The sequence below is a fragment of the Lagopus muta genome, chromosome Z, assembly GCF_023343835.1.
Source record: "Lagopus muta isolate bLagMut1 chromosome Z, bLagMut1 primary, whole genome shotgun sequence".
In the NCBI taxonomy this organism is placed as follows: domain Eukaryota; kingdom Metazoa; phylum Chordata; class Aves; order Galliformes; family Phasianidae; genus Lagopus; species Lagopus muta.
In genome coordinates this window covers 29,859,042-29,873,256 of record NC_064472.1, presented here as the reverse complement: position 1 = coordinate 29,873,256, position 14,215 = coordinate 29,859,042, and the positions used below count along the sequence as shown (strand labels likewise).

At 39.1% G+C, this 14,215-nt stretch overlaps 1 protein-coding gene across 9 annotated transcripts in view; it reads left to right on the top strand.

The window, feature by feature from the left end:
- The window catches only part of PTPRD (protein tyrosine phosphatase receptor type D), a 1,217,200-nt gene that overhangs the window by 613,160 nt on the left and 589,825 nt on the right, over positions 1 to 14,215 (top strand). The gene's annotated exons all lie outside the window — the stretch shown is intronic.

Here is a 14,215-nt window from a genome sequence, read left to right as displayed (position 1 = left end):
GTTTAACAGTTTACTTTTTTTACAATTTGCTGCCTTTTTCCTTGCTAAGAGATTTTGAAAAGCTATATACAACTAATATTAAAACATTAGAACTGGCTTCAGTAAGCTTTAAATCAATTTGCAAGCAACAAAAATAAACTGTATTCTAGAAATTTAGAATTAAAAGGTGATTTCAGAAGAAACAAAATTTCTGTCTCTGATTCTGTCCACTTCGTGCAAGCTAGTACCTGAGCTTCTGTTTCCCCCCTTGTTTTCCTAAGCAAATGCAGCTTGTGAGGCACAGACTCAGATATGAATGATCCAAATAATTTATTGCAGGGTCTAACATACTTTACATACATTCACAAGTTTTCTCTTTTGACTTTTCCACCCACCTTTTTGTGTGAACAAAACATTCCACAAACACTCCTTAGATGTATACAAAGGCACTTATCCAGTCAGAGCCATGAGTTGCTCCGAGCCACACTGTCTTCCTTTGGTCAGGGTCATTATTACACAGCCATCAATCAGCTTACTTGACTTTCTTTTTCTCTTCTGGAGGTGTCCTTGCTTTCTCATGCTATTTGTCTTGCCCCATAGCTTCTTCTCTGAATAGTCTTTCTTGTACTTCCACAAGCAAAGACACTGCTTATTTAGTTATTTGGTGTTAGTTTCCAACTTCATATGTAAGGTTTATGAATTCAGATTCTACTTTCTTTTTCACATCCATAGAGATTTTGGAATTAATCATAGAAGAGTTAATGCAAGTTCCAAGTAGAAGAGCTGCCAATCTTTCTTTACAGCATTCTGATTCAAAGTCAATCAATAACTCAATCAATCAATCAATCAATCAAAGTAGTAACTCTAATGACTGGAATTTCTTTTGAGAAAAGGTAATTCCAGTGTTACGGAGAGTCAGTTAAGCATGCTACGTCAGAACTGCATGGAGATAGATATACAGAGTATCAAGTATTACTTGGAGCAAAGGTATAAACTGTTTCTCCTGCACAAGATGAATCCTGAAAAACATACATTTTGAGAATTTTTTTTTTAGTCTAAAATGTAATATCATTGTTAATGCAGTAGTTCTGTGAAGCTGAATTCCAGAGTAGAAAAGGAGACGTAGTATGAAACTTTCAAATCAAAGATCACTTTTAGAAAAATGGAAGATAAACTTATGCATACTATTGAATCAGTTTCTTTTTAGCATTAAGAGCATCCTTCTCAAATATTTTTATGAGAATTCATGAAAAGACTAGCTAATAGAAATAGCCCAAAGGCATGTTTAAACTAATGCATCCTAAATGAAATCTTAACCTTCAACCTTCATTTTCAAAAAGCACATTCTCTAATTGGATATTGCTCTTCTCATGAAAGAGAAAAGTATAATGCTGATTAGGTTGTATATCAATGAGGGAAATTTTGCTGCTACAAGGTCAACATCTGTTGACTCAGAAACCAGAAGGCATAATTCAGTATTTGAAATCATATCTATTTCTAGTAGGGTTAATTAAAAACCAATGCATAATTTCCTGAAAACTCATAACGGATGCAGCCACAATGAAAGCTGAAGGAGATTTTATTTTTCGTGTTCTGGTATACGGTTTTTTGCCCAGCCCACACAGTATATGGATTAATAGAGATGTAAGCTTAAACCTGCACACCACCAAATTTGACAGTGGATTTTTCTGGCTTGATTCATTTTTTGCCATGAGTCTTTTGTAGTAGAATGCATAATGAAATTAATGGTTGTATTTAAACATTAACACATTAAATGATTGTAAACATTTAAAAAAGTGCTGGTTCAATCGGAATCTCTGAGTGCGACTTTAGGTCATTGTCTTTGTGTTCTCATTTCTCCCATTCCACAAACACTGTAACTCCTTAGCTGGAATGTGATTGAGTTAAGGAAGAAGAAATAAAAACTGAAAATAAACAAACAAACAAAAACAAAAAACAAAAACCCTACATCAATTGACTACTAGATACCAATTGATTATTTTGGTATTAAGCTAATTATATTGCAATAACATGCATTTAAACTGCATAAACAATAAAATAGGATGTACTTTCTTAAATTTTAATGTGTAAATTGTAATTAGTTTAATTTCACAGCATTATAGAATGATTAAGGTCAGAAAAGACCAGAGATCATCTCATTCTGTTGATCCATCAAAGACATGCCCACAAAACCGTGCCTCTCTTTAGTACACCTTTAATTTTCTTTAAAACGTCCAGGGACAGAGACTCCATCACCTTCTGGGGCAGACTGTTCCAATACCTCACCACTCTTCCTTAGAAGACATTTTTCCTAAAATCCAACCTGAACATCCCCTCACATTAAAGCCATTACCACTCATTCTATGACTAGTTACCTGAGAGAAAAGGCCAACCCTTAATTCACTACAACATTCTCTCAGGCAGTTATTGAGGTTTGGGGTTTTGTTTGTTTGTTTGTTTGTTTTTTAATTTTGTATAATGTCTCACCCAAGCCTCTTCTCCTCCACACTAAACAATCCCAGTTCACTCAGCCACTCATCAAAAGACATGTTCAGTGGGCTGTCTACTGTCATCCCCAAGTTATTTTCCTCCAAGCAGCTTGCCAGACACTGCCCAAAAGCTGCAGCATTGTCTCACTCCAATTTATAGGAGGGAGAAGAGGTTCTTTTAATATCTGTATACCCAGCGTGAGATTAAGAAGCAATGGTTCAAATGCTGGTCCGACCAGTTTATTACAGATCTTAATCAGGGAAATGGGGAAGGGGAGGACGGACACTATTATGAATTAGGGTAATGGGGAAGGGAAGGAGGACAATAGAAAAGATAGAAAAGAAGAAGCAAGGAGTCTTTATAGGAAGCAAGAGGGAGATAGTCACCACCATGGATCCAGCAAGGGTCGTAGTTCAGTCTTTGATCTTCAGTAGTGGTGGGTCATCGGACATTGTTCTGCTGATGACAATGAGAACTACGACGATGATGAGGACAACAACCATGGTGATGATGGCCCCTTTTTAATGCTTTCAAAGTGGTCGAGTCAGTTGTCTTTGGAGTGACAACTCAAATCCAAAGTGGTTGAGTCAGCTCTCCTTTGAGTGACAGCTCAAATACACAGTGGTTGAGTCAGTTCTCCTTGCGGTGGCAGCTTCTGGCTCTGGGACCTCAGCAGGAAATTCCTTTGTTCTTATCTTTCTGGCCTTGCCAGCAGATAAGAGGAAGCAGGGAGGCACCAACTTGTATCTTGCCTTCGCAGGATACAATGGCATCATCCCCCAGCCTCCCATACCAAGCTGGTGTGGTTTAGTCACAGGCCAGATCTTCCGCTAATGAACACTCCTGAGCACTCTCTTCTGCTCTTCTACAGAGCAAGCAGCTCTGGAGGAAGGGGCTTTCAAATGTTCCCAAGCCGAAATTGATTGTCACACGGTTAGTACCCATCACTTGCCTCTTTGACAAATCACTCAGAGTCTTATCACAAGAAAAACCTCAGGAAGCAAGCTTTAAGCCAAAAAACAAAGAAGGATTCTCACAAGCACTTTATGGAACTTTTGTGACCTCACCTCATTGATCCAGCCTGTCCAGATCCGTCTGCAGGGCTTTCCTACCTCCAGACAGATTGACACTTCTTCCCAGCTTGAAGAAGTTTGTAGATGTGACTACAGTTTGTGACTGGTTGCCAGCTGCATTTTAATTCCATTCACCAAGACTCTCTGGGCTTGGTCCTCCAGCCAGTTCCTTACCTAGTGAAGAGTCCAAGTCATGGAGTATCAGCTTCTCCAGAAGAATATTGTGGGAGGAAAAGTCAAAGGTTTTCATAATAGATAGTCTGCATCCACAGCCCTTCCCTCATTCATCAGGCAGGTCATCTGGTCATAGAAGGAGGTCGAGTTGATCAAGCAGAACCTACCTTTTATGAACTTACGTTGACCACACCTGACTACACTCCAGAACATCTGCTCCACAACCTTTCTGACACCAAGATCAAGCAGACAGGCTTTTAGTTACCCAGATCCTCCTTCCAGTCTTTTTCTTAGATGAATGTCACATTAACACGTGTTCAATCATCTGGGACTTCCCTGGTTGAACAAATGCTGACAGGTGATGGAAAGCAGCATAGCAATCACTTCTGCCATCTCTCTCAGTATTCTTAGATGGATCCCTTCTGATTCAATGAACTTGTGACAGTCCAGGTGGAGTAGCAGGTCACTAGATTTTTTCTCCTGAATTGTGTGGTGTTTATTCTGCTCCTCATTCGTGTCTTCCAGCACAGATAACTGCTTTGACTTTTAAAAACAGAAGCAAAGATGGTATTGAAAAACTCAGTATTTTAATCACCCTCAGTGGTACTGTTCCCCACAGAATCCAGTTATGGCCTTCATTGCTCCTTCTCTTGCTGTTAATATATTTGTAAAAAACATTATTTATTATCGTTAACGGTGGTGGACAGACTAAGTTTTTGTTGGGCTTTTGCACTTCTAATTTTCCCTCTGCATGCTCTAGCAATAAACCTATACATCCATCCTCAAGTTCACTGTCCCTTCCTTCATTGGTGATTGTCACAGAGTTAACTAGATTAAATGCCCGTGAAAGGGGGGCAGTAGGCCCCTGCCCACTTCACTCTCTCCTCCCCCTCAGCCCCACAAAATGGGAAAGAAAAGGGAAAAGGGATAGGTAGATGGGAGCTGGGCTCAAGGAAGGAAAAAAAAAACAGTGACAACAATCCATATTTTTTATTTTTTTCCATTTTTTAATGGACTAAAGCGGAAGCACTCCAGTCATTAGAACAATCCCACCATGTTTCATGAGTGATCAAGTTTTAGTTTTTCTGCCATACAGTGAGTTTCAACTTCTCCTGTGTTTGCCCACACCATTGGTGCAGATGCATGTTAGCTGGTTTATTGGTCTTAGTCCATTTTTTGAGAAAATTTAAGAAAAAAGGTATAGATCTCTATAGAGATAGATAGATAGAGATTATAGATGGCTAGATATAGATCTATAGATTTAGAAGCCCGTCAGCCTGATCTTGGTGCCAGGAAAGGTTATGGATCAGATCATCTTGAATGAGATCACACGGCATGTGCAGGACACCAAGAGGATCAGGTCAAGCCAACATGGATTCATGAAAGGACAGTACCTGCTTGACCAGCCTAATCTTCTTCTGTGATTGAGTGATCTGCCTGGTGGATGAGGGAAATGCTGTTGATATAGTCTACCTAGACTTCAGCAAAGCCTTTGACATTGTTTCCCACAGCATTGTGCTAGAGAAGCTTGCAACCTGTGTCTTGGACAGGTACACTCTTTGCTGAGTAAGTAACTCACTGAAGGGCCAGGTCCAGAGCCTGGTTGTGTATGCAGTTAAATCCAGAGGGATTGGCCTCAAGTTACACAAGGAGTGATTCAGGTTGGACACTACGAAAAATTTATTCACCAAAAGAGTGATCAGGCACTGGAAGAGGCTACCCAAGGAGGTGACTGAGTCACCATTTCTGTAGGTGTTCAAGACCGTTTAATGTTGTACTGAGGGTCATGGTCCAGCTGGGAAATATTGGTGTTAAGTGGATGGTTGAACTGGGTGATCTAGCAGTCTTTTCCAATCTTGGTGATTCTGCTGATCTGTGATTCTATTCCTGTTATCGCCATTGTTTCTACATTTTCTGTTTGCAGAAATTTACATAAAATTGTTTGTAGCCAAAAATTCTGATATGCTTTTGGTAATATTATGAAAAAGTGGGGAAAAAAAAAACAAACACATTTTGATTTTTTTTTTTTTTGTTTTATTGATTTTTTATTCTTACAAAATGCATAAAATCACAAGAAGAGTGTTAGGAAACACATGAGTGTCTCTATTGTATTCCTTCCATAATCATTCAGTTGAAAAATCATAGATGTGTTTTAAGATCAAGTGACTAATAGTTTAAAAAGCACAGAATTATATTATATATCATACATATCATACATTTTCTTATACACATTTGATCTTTTGTTTACAGTATAAAGACACTTCTCAGCACTGTATGCATAAAAATCTTTCTACAGTGCGCTAATCGATAAATAGCAAGAAAACTAAGATGAAAACAGAATCTATCTAATATAATTATAACTACCTCCCTATTTTGCAGTGCTTAATGGCTGCAATAGTATTTCATTGCTGTATCTTCCACTTTTATTTTTTGCTTTGTTTTTGTTTTGACGGCAGTATCACTGAGATCTGTGTATTAGTACATGTACAGCTGATGAGTTTATCACACATTAGAGCAAAGTCTCCCTAGAGAAATAGGTTCAGGAAGAAAACTTTAGAAAATAAAATAAAAAATATATTAAGGCTTTTCTATTTAATGTAAATAAAATATGCAATGTGAAAAATAATGAAAATCAAAGTAGATATGATTAAGATGACAACATTGCAGACACTAATCAAATCTGATGTTCTATTATGTGGTTAGATGATAGGATTTTCTTTTTCTATTAAAAACAGTGGACAAATAATATCCATGCTTTTTCCACTGTATAGACTATAATTGTTGTTTTCATATGAGGTTTCCTTCACTATAGAAGAAGGAGAAATCATTAATTCACATGAACTTCTGATTGTGTTACTGGTTGGTCTAATGAGATTAATGCGCTTTTTTTTTCGTAATTTTGATGGTAATACACTGCCTACACTTCATACAATTCTCTTCTATTAAGTATTATGTGATTGCTTTAGTATAAATTATTTCTTCTAAGTCCCAAGTTTATTATGCTAAGCCATATAGTTATTGACTTTATTACATAGTTTATTTCATTATGACTTCTACTGTGATTGGAATTTCATCTCTCCTCTGAGTCCACAAACCTCTCCTAATATTCTTGTGATTTCTTTCACTTGAAATACATGTTTAATAAGTAATTATTTCTGCTCATATCCTGAAATTCACCAGTTCTTTGGTGAATGCCACTTGATGAACAGTGAGAAGTCATTCCATAATACTATAATGTGGGGTCATGGGGTTGTTTCTGCTCCACGTAGTTGTACTTCCAAAAATGATGACTCAGAGGGAAACCTAAGTTTCCCTGCACTGGAAACTGAGTGTAGCTCATTACTCAACACAATATATTCATACTGACAAAAGCTTAAGTCCAGCTTTTGGACCCTGTGAAGGATCTAGGGCAATGTAAGTACGTTCCAATTTTCTTCCAGCAGGTGATATAGTGCACTACAAATATTTAGGTCAGCTGCACAAAGTTGTTTGCTTAAAGACAATATGTTGGATGTAGTCAAAAATGTCATCATTCAGACTCTTAAAGTAGCAGTCTGAACATGTTTAATAGAAAACTGCATATAGTAAACTTTCTACTTTGTTCATATTTCTTTATGTCCTACAAGTAATGTGGAGAAAAATAAGGAATATTATGTTGAATTTGGAAAACCTAGCATCAGATGTTGTCATTTTAGAATCAAGAGAGAATATTCACATTCAAATATGAAAAAAAGTTTTAATATTTTTAGGTCATAGAGCAGGTGCACAAACAAACAAACAAACAAAAACACCTAACAACAACAAACTATGTCTGTAGATTTCTCAAGGGAAATGATATGTCTTTCTCAGAAATTCAAAATTGATTGTGCAACACCTACTTTTGTTCTGTCAAGCTATTATGCTCTTAATCTCTGAAGTGTGAGTATTTGTTATCTCAGGAGAAAAAAATCTTAACGATCATCAGAAAAAACTTTGGAATTGACTAGTGATTGATTATGTTTTCGTACTATGTATGTTCATATGTATGTTCTTCATGTATGTATGTATGTACATATGTATGTTCTTCATTCATGAAGAAATACTGGAAAGATAGCATTAATGTTGGTACATGGAACATGATTCCATTAAGTCATTTTATTAAAAAAAAGTCTAAAAAGATTTTACAATATCGCTATTTTGTAGAATCTATTGGTTATTACATGAATTCAGCCCTTAAATAAAAAAAAAAATCATTCCATCTGAATGTTTCTAAGAGTTCCCAAAGATTACTATTCTGCTACATGAGATAGCTTACTACTTTGTCTGATACATATTATATTATATCAGGGATTAGAATCTGTATTAAGTTACTTTTAACTGGTCTACTATTGCTAATGGAATAGAATTTCTAACATTCTCAATTCTGGATAACTCACTAAAAATAATACTGCAAAAACAATACTACTTGTTAAATTCAGAGAGTTCTTCAAACTATTTAAGATCTGAGTCACTGAGTCATCATGTTAAGTCCTTCACACATTTGTGTCCTCTTCTGGGGTTTCTGCTTGTCAATAAATACTACAGACAAATTTTCATTTCTTCTGTCTTTGGTTAGAATTTTTTTTTTAATTTTTTAAATCTCACTTCTTACTCGATCACTCGAGAACAAACCCTTCTGAAATCTTACTAATGTTGTATTAGTCATAATAGTTCTCTCACATTCTCAATTTATTTCCAACAGTTATTTTCTTATCTTGGGTGGGGCGTTACTGCACCATGTTCTTTTTAATATGGATGAGCTTGTTAGGGAAGTGAAGGCTGGGGGCAGCTTCGGATATAAAGATCACGAGGAGGTGGAGTTCAAGATCTTGAGTGGAAGAAGCAAACCAAAAAGAGGGATTGTTACCCTGGATTTCAGCAGAGCCAACTTTGATCTCTTCCAGGACCTACTTGGAGCTATAGTGTGGGTTAGAAGGTGAAAGCTGGTTGGCATTTTAGCAGTGCTTCTTCCAAGCTCAGGATCGGTGTTTGCCTATGAGTAAAAAATCAGGGAAGACTGGCAGAGCGGTGTCCCCCGGGGGTCTGTCTTGGGACCAGTGTTCTTTAACGTCTTTATCAATTACATCAACGATGGAATCAAATGCACCCTCAGCAAGTTTGCGATGACACCAAGCTGAGTGGTGCAGTTCACAAGGTGGAAGGAAGGGATGCCACTCAGAGGGACCTCAAAAAGCTTGAAAGGTGGGCCCAGGTGAATCTAATGAGGTTTAACAACAGCAAAGTGCAGGGTTTTGCACTTGGGCCAGAGGAATCCCAGGCACCTATACAGACTGAAAAGAGAAGTCCTCGAGAGTAGCCCTGCAGAGATTGACCTGGAGGTCTTTATGGATGAAAAGTTTCACATGAGCCAGAAGTGTGCTCTTGCAGCTCAGAAAGCAAATGATATCCTAGGCCCTATCAGAAGAGAGATGGCCAGTAGGGACAGGGAGATTGTCCCTCTCTACTCTGCTCTTGTGAGGCCCAATCTGGAGTACGGTGTCCAGGCCTGGAGCCCCCCGTACAGGAAAGACAGCTGTTGGAGACAGTCCAGAGGAGATCCACAAAGATGATCAGGGGACTGGAGCACCTCTCCTGTGAAGGCAGGCTGAGGGAGCTGGTCTTGTTAAGCCTGCAGGGTGACCTCATTGCAGCATTTCAGTGAAGGGAGCCTACAAACTGGAGGGGAATCAATTCTTTGAAAGGGTAGATAACATCAGGAAAAGGGAAAATAGTTTTAAGTTGAGGGAGGGGAGATTTAGGTTGGATGTCAGGGGGAAGTTCTTTACAAAAAGAGTGGTGAGGTCCTGGAATGGGCTGCCCAGAGAGGTTGTGGATGCCCCATCCCTGGACGTGTTCAAGGAGAGATTGGAAGGGGCCCTGGGAAGCCTGGTCTAGTATTAAATAGGGAGATTGGTGGCCCTGTATGTGGCAGGGGTTTGGAGATTCATAATCCTTGAGGTCCCTTCCTACCCTGGCCATTCTCTGATTCTATGAAAGGGTCTGACCACTTGGGAAGAATATAGGAATGTTGTCAAGGCCTGCAGAGATGTGACGAGGAAAGCTAAAGCTAACCAGGAATTGAATCTGGCACAGGAGATACAGGATAATTAGAAAGACTTTTCAAACTATGTCAACAGTAAAAGGAATACTAGGGAAAATATGAGTTCCCTACTAAATGAGGGGGGTGTTCTAGTAATGGGGGATGCCAAGAAGGGAGAGAGATACTGCTTCTGTCAGATTGCTTCTGTCTTCTCCACAAAGACTTCCCCCTTGGGAATCCTGGACCCTAGAGGTAAGTGAAAGAGTCTGGGGAATGGAAGGCTTCCCTTTAGTGAGAGAGGAGATGGTCTGGGAGCATCTAGGCAACATTAATGTACATAAATCCAGGGACCCTGAAGGGATGCATCCACATGTGCTGAGGGAGCTGGCAGAGTTGATTGCTGAACTGCTCTCTATTACCTTTGAGAGGTCATGGAGAATTGGAGAACTGCCTGAAGACTGGAGGATAGCCAGTGTCACTCTGGTCTTCAGAAAGGGCAAGAAGGATCTGAGAAATTACAAGCCAGTCAGCCTCACCTCCATCCCTGAAAAGGTGATGGAAAAGCTTGTTCTGGCTGCCATTTCCAGGCAATTGGAAGAGAGGAAGGTTATCAGAAGTAGTCAGCATGAATTCACCAGGGGGAGGTCATGCTCAGCCAACCTGGTAGTCTTCCATGATGTCATCACTGACTGGCTAGATGGCGAAGAGCAGTGGATGTACACTACCTTGATTTCAGCAAGGCATTTGACACTGTCTCCCACAGTAAGTTATAATAAAACTGAGGAAGTGTGGGTTGAGAAACTGGTTGACCAGCAGAGCTCAGAGGGTTGTGATCAGCAGTACAGAGCTCAGTTGGAGGCCTGCATTTAGCAATGTTCCTCAGGGGTCAGTGCTCCATCCAGTCTTCCTAAACATCCTGAACAATGACACTGATGAGATGATAGTGTCCACCCTCAGCAAGTTTGCTGATGATACAAAATTAGGAGAAATGGCTGACTCACTGGAAGGCTGCCATTCAGCAAAACCTGGACAGGCTGGAGAGTTGAGCAGAGAAGAACCAGACGCAGCTTAACAAAAGCAAATGTAGAGTCTTGTGCCTAGAGTTGGAACAACCACATGCACCAGTACATTTTGTGGGATGACCTGCTGGAAAGGAGCTCTGTAGAGAGAGACCTGGGTGTCCTGGTAGGTGGTGTCATGACCCAGCAGCGTACCCTGCCCAAGAAGGCCAATTGCATCCAGGGGCACATGAAAAAGAGCGTGGCCAGCAGGTAAAGGGAGGTCGTCATCCTGTTCTACTCTGCCCTGGTGAGGCCTCACCTGGAGAGCCGTGTCCAGTTTTGGGCTCCCCAGCTCAAAAAAATAGGGATCTCCTGGAAAGAGTCCAGTGGAGGGCCACAAAGATGATAAAGGGTCTGCAGTATCTCCCTTACGAGGAAAGGCTGAGCAATCTGCATCATCCCACCTTGAGAAAAGAAGACTCAGAGGAGATCTGATCATTGTCTATAAATATCTAAGGTGTGGGAGGGAAAGGGATGAGGCATACTTGGTGAGGCCTTAAAACTGTATGTTCTGATGGAAATTTTCTTGGAATTTGGATCAGGATTTCAAGTCTGCATGACTGTGATCTCACTCTTACTTAGTCTATACTGTGGCTATTGCCAGGTGAAGCAGTCCACTACTTAAAATATTCTTCTTAGCTTGAAACCTCTTGAACTGCTAGTTACAAATGATGCTACAGGAGCAAAAGCATAAGAGAAAAAGAACATTTAACCCTTCCTAACATAATGCATTCTTTATGGAAATTTTTGTTTCATTTTTACAAAGAAATATTGTTAATGTTGTTGTTTTCATAAGTATTTCACAAATAAATAAATTGTTTTGAGCTTCTCAAAGCCTATTAAAAGAGAGAACCATTTTTCCCATGATCTTGTTTGAAGATGCCATGATATATGTTTACACTTTTTCTAACTGGCCAAATACTATAGATCTTAATCCAGGAATAGGGATTATAAGATTTTAATATAGAGTTTAATAGACTCTGCTGATGCACTCAGCAATTTCATTTCAGGGCTAGGTATCCACCCTAGAATGAGCTTATTAATTCATCTTCTTCTGATATTGAGCAATTTTTAATCATGTGGAATTACAAAATCATTGAACCATAGAGTCACAGACATATCTTGAAAGGTATTAAAGATTATTTACTTCCAACCCATTTCCACAGGCAGTTACCAACCTCTAAACCATACAACAGATCAGGCTGCCCAGGATCTCACCCACCCTGGTCTTGAACACCTTCAGGGTTGTGGAGGTGCATGACATCTATGATAGATATCATCTCTTTTAGTTAAAACTGTTCCTTCTTGTCCTATCACTATTTATGTAGAGAGTTTATCTCCTTCCTGTTTATGAGCTCCCTTTAAATATTGGAAGCCTACAATGTTGCTTCTTGGAGCCTTCTCCATGCTGAACTAGCCCATCTTCCACAGCTTGTCTTTGTAGAAGAGATGCTCCTTCACTCGGATCATCTTCATTGCTCTCCTCAGGACCCATTCCAAAAGTTCCACAGCTTTCCAGAGGAGGGCGCCCCAGACCTGAAGTAGGACTTCAAATGAGACCTTAACGACAGCAGAGCAGAGAAGTACAATCACCTCCCTGTTCCAGCTCTCTTGATGTAGCCCAGGATACAGTTGGCCTTCTGAGCTGTAACTGTGCACTCCTAGCTCACGTTAAAATTTTTATGTATCAATACCCCTAAGCACTTCTTAAAAGGGGTACTCTCAGTGAATTCTTCTCCAGTTTGTATTGTCCAGCACCTCCCACTTGCCATTGTTCAACCTCATTTTATTCTCATGGTCCCACTTTTCATCCAGCCCACTCTGGATGGCATCCCTTCCTTCCTCATATTCCCTTCCTACATTCAGCTTTGTGTAATCTGCTGAGTGTACCATCTCATCATCAATGCCATTGATAAAAATTGTAAAGAGTACCTGTCCCAAAATAGACACGTAGGGATATCACTCAACAGCAATCTCTATGTGAACCTAGAGCCATTGACCACAATCCTCTCTTTGAGATCTTCTAACTGATTTCTTACCCACCAAATTGTCCACCCTTCAAATCTCTTCAATTTAGATATAAGGATGTACGGACCGCATTAAAGCCTTGCAGAAGTCTCCACAGACAACATCAGTTGCCCTTCCTTTGCTCACTGATGTCATTGCTCCATCTCAGAAGGCCACCAGATAGGTCAGGCATGATTTTTGGTGAAGCTGTACTGTTTGTCTCAGGTTACCTCTTCATCATGTGTCTTTGTCTCCTGGAGGATCTTCCGAGTAACAGAATTAAGGATCACTGACCTGCATTTCCCTGGGTTTTCCTTTCTCTGTTTCTTAAAAAATGAGAGTTATATTTCCCTTTTTCCAGTCAGCAGGGTCTTCACCTGACAGCCATACATTTTTCAAACATGACAGAGAGCAGCTTGGCAACCACATCAGCCTGATCCTTTAGGACTCTGGGATGCATGTCATCAGTCCCCATGGAATTCTACACATAAGGCAATAAAAGTAGGCAAATTGGACTTCAGAACTTATCTTTTAACGTTAAAAAATATGATTATTTGGTAAACATGTTCCAATATTGAAAATAGAACAAGAACATCAAATAATTGTGAGTATATATATTACTTTTTCTGCAAATGAGTGCATACCAATAATGGGATTTGATAAAGGTATATTTACACATCATATCTCTTTCCAAATTTGTTCTTATTAAATTGCCATAACTGTAGTAGTTTTCTTATCTTTTAACATCTAAGAACAGTTGCTTGATTCATTTGGTACCTGTTAGCACTGTCTGAAAAAACTGTTCGAAATGGTATTAATTTAGAATTCCTCATGGTTGAGTTTTCAGTTTTATGTCTTGTTAAGAAATATCTGGAACAGACAACTCTGAAGAAAATACTTTCTCACAGAAATAGTGTAACTATTGGATATGACAAAATAATAGCAAACTGGTATAAGGTACGGCTAATATATCTAAGGGCTCTCTAAAACAAATACAAATTTTGTTGCTTTTCTAGCTAGTGCATTTTTCTAAAACAGGATAATCCAAAGGTCACTAAATGAAGTTACTGTGTGCCTGTGCATAGACATAAGGTTTAATCTCATCTTTAGGAGGTGAACACTGAATATTTTTCCTCTCCTCTAGCTTTTTTTTTTTTTTTTTTTTTAATAGTTTAATAATTTCTTCAGTTTTTACTTTACTCTCACTGTTACACATAAATTCCTTATTTTGAAGCTGTTGTTACAAGACTGGCTGTTGGTTATTAGCTTTGCTTGATTTTTTTCTACCAGCAGTTAAACAAGTCTTGCCACTTTCAATTTAGACCACCAGGTAGAAGATCTTTCTCTTCATTTCCTGTGGCAAGAATACAATT